This window comes from Ovis aries, chromosome 9 (assembly GCF_016772045.2).
Source record: "Ovis aries strain OAR_USU_Benz2616 breed Rambouillet chromosome 9, ARS-UI_Ramb_v3.0, whole genome shotgun sequence".
NCBI lineage: Eukaryota > Metazoa > Chordata > Mammalia > Artiodactyla > Bovidae > Ovis > Ovis aries.
The window spans coordinates 20,765,278-20,775,656 of NC_056062.1; the positions used below are offsets into that span (position 1 = coordinate 20,765,278).

The window sequence follows — 10,379 nt, forward strand, 5'->3', positions numbered from 1 at the left end:
GAACAGAGGAGCCTGGTGGGCTGCAGTCCATGGGGTCGGTCGCAAAGAGTCGGACATGACTGAGCGACTTCACTTTCACTTTCACTTTCATGAATTGGAGAAGCAAATGGCAACCCCCTCCAGTGTTCTTGCCTGGAGAATCCCAGAGATGGGGGAGCCTGGTGGGCTGCCATCTATGGGGTCGCACAGAGGCGGACACGACTGAAGCGACTTAGCAGCAGCAGCATGTGTATATCATCCCAGTCTCTCAGCTTATCCCTCCCCTCACCCAGTCCTTTGTTGTTCACCTGCCTCTGGTGACTCCATGACAACCTTTATTGGTGATGTGATGTAACTGTTGGGATTTATTGAAAGGAATCCTTTGGAAAACATTTTATATTGGTTAAAATGCCTTCTTCCCAATTAACCTATTTTCATGGACCCTCGCAGTTCATTCTTTGTCACCATAGCAACCGACATTCTAGGAAAAGAGAAGTGAGCATCATCAGGGTGGATACAGGAGCTCTGTGGAAGATGCGGGCCGTCTGAGGACCTTTCAGACAATCTCATGAGTGTTGGTCCCTTGTGACATCAAAACCTTCTCCAGAGCCCTCTTGACACCTGGGCGCCAAGGCCGTCGGTAAGACTCACACACATCCCTTTGTAAAATCTTGGAACTACCTGTAGGATAAACACCAAAGTTGTGCAACGTCTATCGACTAACGAGGGGAAGATTGGAAACACATGTTTTAAAGGGGTAGTCAGTGTTTGGTTGTGTATTGCAAGCTCCACAGTGGCCTGAGGGGTAAGAGCTATCATAGTGGGGAAGACCAAATACAAATTTCTAGAATTCCCCCCAACAAGCATATCAGCTGAACTAGTCAAGAAATAGCAAGCAATAACAATCCCTGATCAAAGGGGATGCGGGAGAAAAGCACCCTTTCTTAAGGATCTAAGGATTTGGGGAGCCTGGATAGTCGCCATATTTCTATTCAATTCACTCTGTCACCCCTGCGGAAACCAGGCCAATCACGGAGGATAACTCTCAGCTATCACAAACACACCAAGTGGAAGCCAGGATGGTAGCTCATATCCCAGTTGTTGTATTTAACAATTAAAACAGACTCAGGGCTCCGTACACTGACACTGATTTGGCAAATATGTCTGTTGCATCCAGGAAGAAAAGACGATCCGAAACAGTTAGCCTTCTCTTGAAATGGGCAACAGTATGCACTTCGACTCTCCTGTCCATTTTCATAATATTGTCAGAAAAGATCAGGGAGAGTCAGACAGCCCACACAACTTCACTTTGACATATTATGTTGGCTGGTAGGGCCAGTGAGCAAGAGGTGGCTGGCACACTGGAGCCCTCAGTGAAAGTGAAAGTGTCACTCAGCCATGTCCGACTCTTTGTGACCTCATAGGCTGCAGCCTGCCAGGCTCCACCATCCACGAAATTATCAGAGGCTGACAGAGAAACCCTGTGGAGATTCAGGCTCTGTCACATACAGAGGACTGTTCAGGGATTTGGTGGTGGCTAGGGGCATGCTTAAGACGTCATCTTCAAAGTAAAAGGGAAATTATTTTGTTTTCCATCTCCCTCCTCAAACAGGGATGGCCTCTCTCGGTTCTTATTGGAACATTTGGCACATGCAGGGTAATATTTAGACACATAGATGGAATAACATGACAAGCTGCCAGCTCTGAGTGGGCATCAGAGCTCAGAGGGCTCTGTGGTAGGTTCAGGCTGCAGTGCAAGAAGCTGCCTGATGAACCAAGTGACTCAACAAATCTGATGCTGCTGGAGTTATCAGTGACAGGAAGAGATACCCTACGGATTGTGTGACGTGCTCCAGGGGTGGGTCCCAGAAGGACATTGATGTTTAGCTCAAGGTCATGTCATTTACAGGAGAGCCTTATGTCTGTTTAAAATAAGTCCTGTATATTGCTGGTGTCTGGCTGGAACCACCCGTTGCGAGCTGGGTCACAACCACTAAGTCATCAGGCTGGAAAAAGTGAGCGGGCGTCTCTCATGAGACAGAAGCGGTGGACCACCTGAGACCCGGCGGGTGCAACATCAGTGGGCACTGCTAGCTGCACGAGCAGGTGGCTCACACACCTGTTGCTCCAGGATGCCTCGTGCCTGCACCAGTCTGAGGGATGCTGCAGGACCAGCCGAGTGCCAGGCACCATGGGGGCAAATAGCTCCTATTTCCCATTGACAGCAAGCCCATGAGGGCAGCATGCAATCTCCCCTGTTCCACAGAAGCTCATGCCCCCAGAAGCCAATCACCTCTCCCCCCAGGTGAGTTTCCCAGGTAGAAGGTGAACCACACTCTGTCATTCTGCTTTTCCTGTCTGAAGTCGACATCCCACAAGATGAGGGTGACCTGAAAAGGGAGAAGAAGTAAACCTTGAACCTGGAAGAGAAAAAGTCCAGCCCTAGGACGGCTGGGCTGGGCCCCCTAGGGTGATGCTCAGAAGCAGCCTGGGGCTGCTTTCTCATTCACCCCAGCAGAATTAATGCTTAGTTCTGCAGTGGTGACCAAACCTCTGTGGCCCCAAAGATGAAAATATTGACTCTCTGGCCCTTTTCAGTAAAAGAAAGTTTGCCATTTATTCCTAAAACCCATTTTTCTGGAAAGCTGTTGAATCTGCCAGAGTCTGGAGGGAAAATGAAGTAGAATTGTTGAGTTGGGAGAGAGATTCCCCTGAAAATGATTGAAATCATGTTTTTTCCCCCCTAAGAGAATCTGAGACAGGTGATCATTCTTGCTCCTTTTAATTCAATTCCTTTCCCCAGTTCTTATTTAACCCTGAGTGAGTAGCTCCATCTCACCGGGCAGATATTTGCACAGACATCCCACAGAGCTAACCTTTCTGTTTCCTAGGAATTAGACAAAGATCTTGTGGTGATTGAAAATATAAAATAAAATGCCTTGCGAAATTTAGCTCTAGAGAAAAGAGAAAGTTCAAGTTCCAGGAAGCTATGGCTGAGAATTATAACCAGGAAAATCAAAGAATTTGTTTGATGACTCCTGAGGGCTTGAAAGTTCCTTGAAGGTGAGGACTCATCAAGCCAACACTAAGAATTGGGCAGTGGGGTGCTCAGCACAGAGTTGGGTTGACTTGTGTTCCTGTAAAGATATCTGGACTTCCTGATCCTTCTGCCTGCGTACATGAAGGTGCCCTTACTCAAAAATAGGATCTTGCCAGATAAAATCATGCTGAGATGGGGTCATACTGGATTAGAGGGGACCCCAGTTTAACAGCTTGTGTCCTCATAAAATGAAAAGCAATGAACATAGACACACAGAGAGAAAAACTTGATGTTAAGAGACAGAAGGACACACAGGGAAGACAGCGTGCAGGGTGGAGGCGTACATCTGTGGGATGTGTTGACAGGTCAAAGATTCTAGGGCTTACCAGCAACCAAGTGTCAAGGAAGAATTCTTGCCTGGAGCCTTCAGAGGGGCCACAGCCCTGCTCACACCTTGATTTTGGACTTCCAGCCTCAAGAACTGTGAGAGAATACATTTTTGTTATTATAAGCCGCTTACTTTTGTGGTGCTTGGTTTCAGCAGCCCCAGGAAACTAATATGCTGCTGCTAAGTCGCTTCAGTCATGTCTGACTCTGTGCAACCCCATAGACGGCAGCCCACGAGGCTCCCCCGTCCCTGGGATTCTCCAGGCAAGAACACTGGAGTAGGTTGCCATTTCCTTCTCCAATGCACAAAAGTGAAAGTGAAGTCGCTCAGTCGCGTCTGACTCTGTGACCTCATGGACTGCAGCCCACCAGGCTCCTCCATCCATGGAACTTCCCGGGCAAGAGTACAGGAGTGGGGTGCCATTGCCTTCTCCAAGGAAACTAATATAGTAAGTGATTAATAAATGTTTGCTCATTCACAAAATCTGTGAGTCTCTTTCTGTTTTGTAAGTTCCTTTGTATCATTTCTTTTTATATTCTGAGTTTATGTTTGCCAGAATTGGGGGAGGGGAGAATAGAGGAATGGGAGAGTTAAGGAGTCTGGGATGGACATGTACACGCTGCTATATTTAAAACAGATAACCAACAAGGACCTACTGTAGAGCACAGCGAACTCTGCTCAATGTCACGTGGAAGCCTAGATGGAAGGGAACTTTAGGGGAGAATGGACACATGTATATGTGTAGCTGTGTCCCTTTGTTGTTCACCAGAAACTATCACAACATTGCTAATTGGCTATACCCAAACAAAATAAAAAGTTTGAAAAAATGAATAAAATTCCTTTAAAAGTCAGAAAACAAATGTTCGCTGAGTGACTAGATGAGTGAGTGGATGAATGAATGAGTGAATGAATAAAAACAAATCCCAAGGGGCCGAGAGGCAGGGCTGGGGGTGAATGGAGACCAAGCCGGCATCTGAAAAGGGGACAAATCTCTAGTGTTTGCCGAGCATGGTGCCAGGGCATCCTTTCTCAGCCACCCATGCATAACCGCGGAGGGAGCCTAGCCCCAGGGCAGAGGAGGGGGACAGCAGTGTCATTCCACGTGGCTTAGGAGCCAGCCATCAGCTCTTCAGCATCAGGCTCTGAGGTTACCCAGGGAGGAAAGTCCCTGAGCACCCAGGACAACCGCTCCTGTGAGCTGGGGTATGGCACTGACTGCTGATGACCTTGACACTAGGGCTGAGGACGAGCAGATGGGGCTCAGGGACAGACAAGACAGGCTGGTCCACCCTTGAAACACATCCAAAGCAATTTGCACACTTGGTGAATACCGAGAGGGTGGGTCTCAATTACTGAAGGACAATCTGATCCAGGGAAAGCACCAGGCACCTGAGCAGGAGGAAGGGGTCAGGGGATGGGTGAGGCCATGAAGTGAAAATCAGGGTTGGAGAAAAAGACTCCAAGACCCAAGTCTTGAATGAAATAGGGTTGGTGTGAGCCCCAGTCATGGAGCAGCGAAGATGGGCCAGTTACTGTGGCCTGTAGGCTTTACTGCTCTGAACTCCTGTGCATCTTCCAAGAGAAATCACCTCCCTCAAGGCGGAGTGGAAGAAACCGAGGTCCAGAGAAATAAAGCAGTGTCTCAAGGTCACGTGCTTAGGAGACAATAGAGCTCCTATCTCTTAGGAGATAATGCTAAGCTGCTTCAATCTAATTTCAGAGCCCAAGCCAGGCCCAACAGACCTGGTGGTCCTTCAGTTGTTTAGTCACTAAGCCATGTCCAACTCTTTGGGATCCCATGGACTGTAGCCCGCCAAGCTCCAGAGGCTAACTAAACTCCCGTCCCCCCAGCCTCTCCCCAAGCCCCTTGGGGACGTCTCTGCTGAGCAACAGAAGGCTTTCCAGAGAGACCAGGGGACATTTCACTATCGCCTTCTAACGAGCCTTTTAGATATAGATATATTGTTCCTGATGTTGAAGCTGAAGCTCCAATACTTTGGCCACCTGATGCAAAGAGCTGACGCATTCAAAAAGACCCTGATGCTGGGAAAGATTGAAGGCAGGAGGAGAAGGGGACGACAGAGGATGAGATGGTTGGATGGCATCACCGACTTGATGGACATGGGTTTGGGTGAACTCTGGGAGTTGGTGATGGACAGGGAGGCTTGGCGTGCTGCAGTTCATGGGGTCGCAAAGAGTCGGACGCAACTGAGTGACTGAACTGAGCTGATATTGTTCCTAGTCTCTACCTCCTTATCATGAGATTTTAATACCAAAGTTGTACTCTTGCTGTTTATATACTGTATAAATATCTATGCTTTATCCACAAAAAAAGGTAAGATATTTTCCTCCAAGAAACAATTTTCCCCTGGCCCCACTCCATGCTGAGATTTCACACATTAGATCTTGATCTCATTTTCCCATATAGTGCAGGTTGTTCTGGGTGATCTTTTACATCAGAACAATCTTCTTCAATGAGATGGGGAAGTTCTCACTGACCAAGCTAAAACCTCCCATGAACTAATTGGGTCATAGGATTAACCAGAAGCCAATGCGATGAAAATGAAAGAGGAGAGTGAAAAATCCAGAAGCCACTGTTCACTCCTTTCTTGAGGAAAGTGGAAGAGGAGAGTAAAATATTTGGCTTAAAACTCAACATTCAATAAACTAAGATCATGGCATCCAGTCCCATCACTTCATGGCATAGATGGGGAAACAATGGAAGCAGTGAGAGACTTTATTTTGGAGGGGCTCCAAAATCACTGCAGATGGTGACTGCAGCCATGAAATTAAAAGACACTTGCTCCTTGGAAGAAAAGGTATGGCCAGCCTAGACAGCATATTGAAAAGCAGAGACATTACTTTGCCAATAAAGGTCTGTCTAGTCAAAGCTATGGTTTTTCCAGTAGTCATGTATGGATGTCAGAGTTGGACTATAAAGAAAGCTGCGCACCAAAGAATCAATGCTTTTGAACTGTGGTATTGGAGAAGACTCTTGAGAGTCCCTTGGACTGCAAGGAGACCCAACCAGTCCATCCTAAAGGAGATCAGTCCTGAATATTCATCAGAAGGACTGATGTTGAAGCTGAAGCTCCAATACTTTGGTCATGTGATGCAAAGAACTGACTCATTTGAAAAAACCCTAATGCTGGGAAAGATGACAGAGGATGAGATGGTTGGATGGTATCACCAACTTAATGGACATGAGTTTGAGTAAGGTCTGGGAGTTGGAGATGGACAGGGAAGCCTGGCGTGCTGCAGTGCATGGGGTCACAAATAGTTGGACACTACTGAGGGACTGAGTTGAATTGAACTGTTCCTCCACAGCAACTAATTCTCCAGTTCCCTGGGGACACCAACTAAGTATTCTATAAGTTAACTCAACTCTGACACTCACTGCTTAGAGTGAGTGCAGACCCTGCAGGTGAAGGGTTTATTCCCACAAGACTGTCACCCCCTCCAGATGCCAATCACAGGTTTTCCATCATTTCTGTCCAACTTAAGCTACAAATCAGGCGTTCCACAACTCCCCCAGATTTGATCATTTGCTATAACAGGTTACAAAATGTAGGGAAACTTTTACGGAAAGATTTATTATAAGGGAGATATTAAAGGATATGGGCTTCCTCAGTGGCTCAGCAGTAGAGAATTCGCCTGCAATGCAGGAGACATGGCTTCAATCCCTGGGTCTGGAAGATCCCCTGGAGGAGGACATAGCAACCCACTCAAGTACTCATGCCTAGAGAATCCCAAAGGCCCAGGAACCTGACAGGCTGCAGTCCAGCGGGTCACAGAGAGTGCAGCATGACTGAAGCGGCTGAACACAGCACGCACGTTAAAGGATACAGATGATTGGCCAGATGCAGAGGCACATGCTGTGACATCTGGAAGAGCCCTGAGGACAGGAGCTTCTGTGCTCATGGGGCTGAGAAACACGTCTCCCAGCACATAGATGTGTTCACCAGCCCAGATGCTCTCTGCGTCCCATAGTTTAGGGATGTTTACAGAGGCTTCATCACATAGGCGTATCAATTATTAACTCAGTCTCCAGTCCCTCCCTTCTTCCCAGAGGATAGGGGAAGGGGTTGAAAGTTCCAAGCTAATACTCACGGCTTGGTCTTTCTGTGATCAGCCTCCATCCTGAAGCTGTCCGGGAACCTACCCAGGGACACCGTGTTAGAACAAAACCCCAGGAAATCCCTGGGATTCAAAGCTTTGTGTCAGGCACCAGAGACAGACAGAGACCAAATACATGTTTCTTAAATGTCCCAAATGCCCTCCCTTTGGGAGTCATAGAAATGGTTTCTGCTTACCCAGCTTATCGATCCTGACTAATTCAAAGAACTCCAGGCTTCTACCCACCCTGTATCAACCCCTCCTTCTGTCTCTCTCTCTGTCTCTCTCTCTCTCCCTCATGTGTGTGCATGTACACATACTTTTTCTGAAAACTGAGTTAAGCAACCTGGTCTTACATTTTTGCCAGCCACAGAACCGTGACTAATTCAGTTCATGAACTGTGTCCTGTAAACAATGAAGCAATTTGCAAATATGCATTGAGCATGGGAGGTACTCAATGAAAGTTTGAAGTGTGCTGAACTGTGCTTGTTAGCACCTGGCTGACATATCCATATTCAGGTGGATGGCAGGACTGAAGAATTCATGTGTATTTTATCCTCCCCGTTGCAAGTAGTTTGGTCTTCCCCATTACAGTCTGATTTCCATGCCTCAAGCTTTCATCTGTGGTGGGGGCAAAGCCTGAAGAAATTCTAGACACAAAAGTTGCTAGGTCTCCTGGCTTTGAGGGGAATCACGCAGGCTCTTTGCAGAAGGAGGGTGTCTGGAGACAAATATTCAGGATTTCACAGTAGAAAATCTTTGGAAAGAAAGAGAAAGTGTTAGTCGCTCAGTTGTATCTGACTCTGTAACCGTGTGGACTGTAGCCCTCTAGGCTCCTTGTTCATGGGATTCTCCAGGCAAGAATACTGGAGTGAGTTGCCATTTCCTTCTCCAAGGGACTCTTCCCAACCCAGGGATGGAATCTCCTGTGCCTCCTGAAAAATCTCTGGAACTGGTCCATAAAAGGATCATCCCTAGGAAACTAAAGAAAGAGGGAGAATTCTTAGGAATTTCTAATAAGGAAAGACTCCTGGGTTCTGCTCCCCCAGAGCTCCCCAGACACAGTTGTTACAAAATGTGTAACAACTGATCATGCTGATCATGCTGTGTCTGTAACTGCCTCCAAGACCAAATGCAGAAGCATCCTATGCCAAGTGAAGGGAAGAGGATGGACCAAGATAACCTCCTTCTGTAAGTTTCAAATGTGTCCTTTCATTGCAAAGGGGCTCAGAAGCTTAGAGCTGGGAAGATTGTCTGGAGACACAGGGTTGAATGACCCCATTTCATACACAAGAAGACTGAGGCTCAGGTTTAAGACAGCAAGTCAAGGTCACAGCCAAGAGGTGGCAAAGCAATGCCACCTGATATGCTCGTAGACACAGGATCTGTGTTTTTAAGTGTCTCATCTGAAATTCACAGATGAGGAATTCATGAAACAGGGATCTGATTAGTGCAATAAACCAACCTTTTCTTTCAAAACCTGGTAAATATTAGTCATTAAGCCTTTAGAGAGAATTATTTTGATCCAACTACATATCTTTCAGTTACATTGTGAAGATGAAAGTTATTCGAGGAGAAAGAGGTGCTGTGAATAAAGCCAGCTTAGGTTGGACTGGGGAGGGGTGGGAGAGATGGAAAAGAATAGAGAACTCTAAAGTGTAAGGGAAGTTAAAATGTGAGGGGGAAAAAAAAGCAAAGCAAAACCAGGGTTCTGACGCCATGGGCCCTCATCCCAGCTTGACCACTGAGCAACTATGCCTTTCTGAAATGTTTTCCTCCTTTCTGGGGTCAATGTCCCACCCTGGTCTGTGGAGCTAGCAGATGCCCTGCCTGCTTGCCTGCTTGCCCGGGATGTTAGGACATTACGTGGATCATGAAAATCCCATGAGGGCTGGGTCTCTAGGGGTGGAAGGAAGAATAGCCATGCTGCGGGCTGTCCTGCTGTTGGACCTCCCACCTGCCTGAAAGCCCAGCTCTGCAGGGAGCCAGCCTCATGCTAAGCCAGAGCCTTTACAGGAAGGCAAGAATCAAGCAACCAGTTCCACTCACATTTTCTGTTCCTTCCCACAGACCTGCCTGCAGTACTCAGGTATTCTTAGGGACCCTCTGCTGCAGCATTGAGCTCTCTGCCGCATCCTGCAAGGGGCAAAAAGGATGCTTGGACAAAACACAGCTCTTGGTGGAAGGGAAATTCGCTTGCAGTAGAATATGGCCCAGCTAGGTCTTGACCTTAACAGGGAAACTGAAATAGCTTGGGAAGCAGAAAGGTTCTGCACCCAAGGATGCCTCTTAGATGAAGAGAAGCAACAGCATTGATGGAGCCCTAAAGATGGGTCAGGCCATGTCACTGCTCCTCCCTGTTTTTGTTTCATTTACGCCTCCTAACAAACTTACACAGAAACAGCAGCATTCATAATTTACGGATGAGGAAATCAACACAAAACACGTTAATAGATGTAGCGAAGCAAGCAGTTGATGAATAGCAAAGCTGGGACTGGTGCCTAGGACTGCCTGACCCACAAATGCACGTACGCACATTACAACAAACGATTTATTATGTGTGCCTTATGAGGTGGGAGGTGTTTTCAGCGCTTGGCGTGTATTGTCTCAGTTTCCTCTTAAAACAGCTCCATCCAATAGACATATTCTTTTATGAGAAAACTGAAGCTCAGAGACTTGAGATAACTCCATCGATGTCACACAGCAAGGTCTTATTGGTGCCAGGTTCTGAGGTTTAAATACACGGTGTACTGCCCTCCTTGGGGTTTTCCAGATGGCACTAGTGGTAAAGAACCCATCTGCTAATGCAGAAAATATAACGAGATGCGGGTTCAATCCCTGGGTCAGGAAGATCCC

The 10,379-nt window shown here is 47.1% G+C and overlaps 1 long non-coding RNA gene across 1 annotated transcript; it reads right to left on the reverse strand.

Moving 5' to 3' along the window:
- Window positions 1-326: 326 nt before the first annotated feature.
- LOC105608712 (uncharacterized) lies at window positions 327-7,759 on the reverse strand. The gene is made up of 3 exons (XR_006060898.2): window positions 7,518-7,759; window positions 3,406-3,500; window positions 327-2,369 (listed from the first exon to the last, which is right to left on the reverse strand). It is a non-coding gene; the product is annotated as an uncharacterized LOC105608712 (long non-coding RNA).
- Window positions 7,760-10,379: the final 2,620 nt, after the last annotated feature.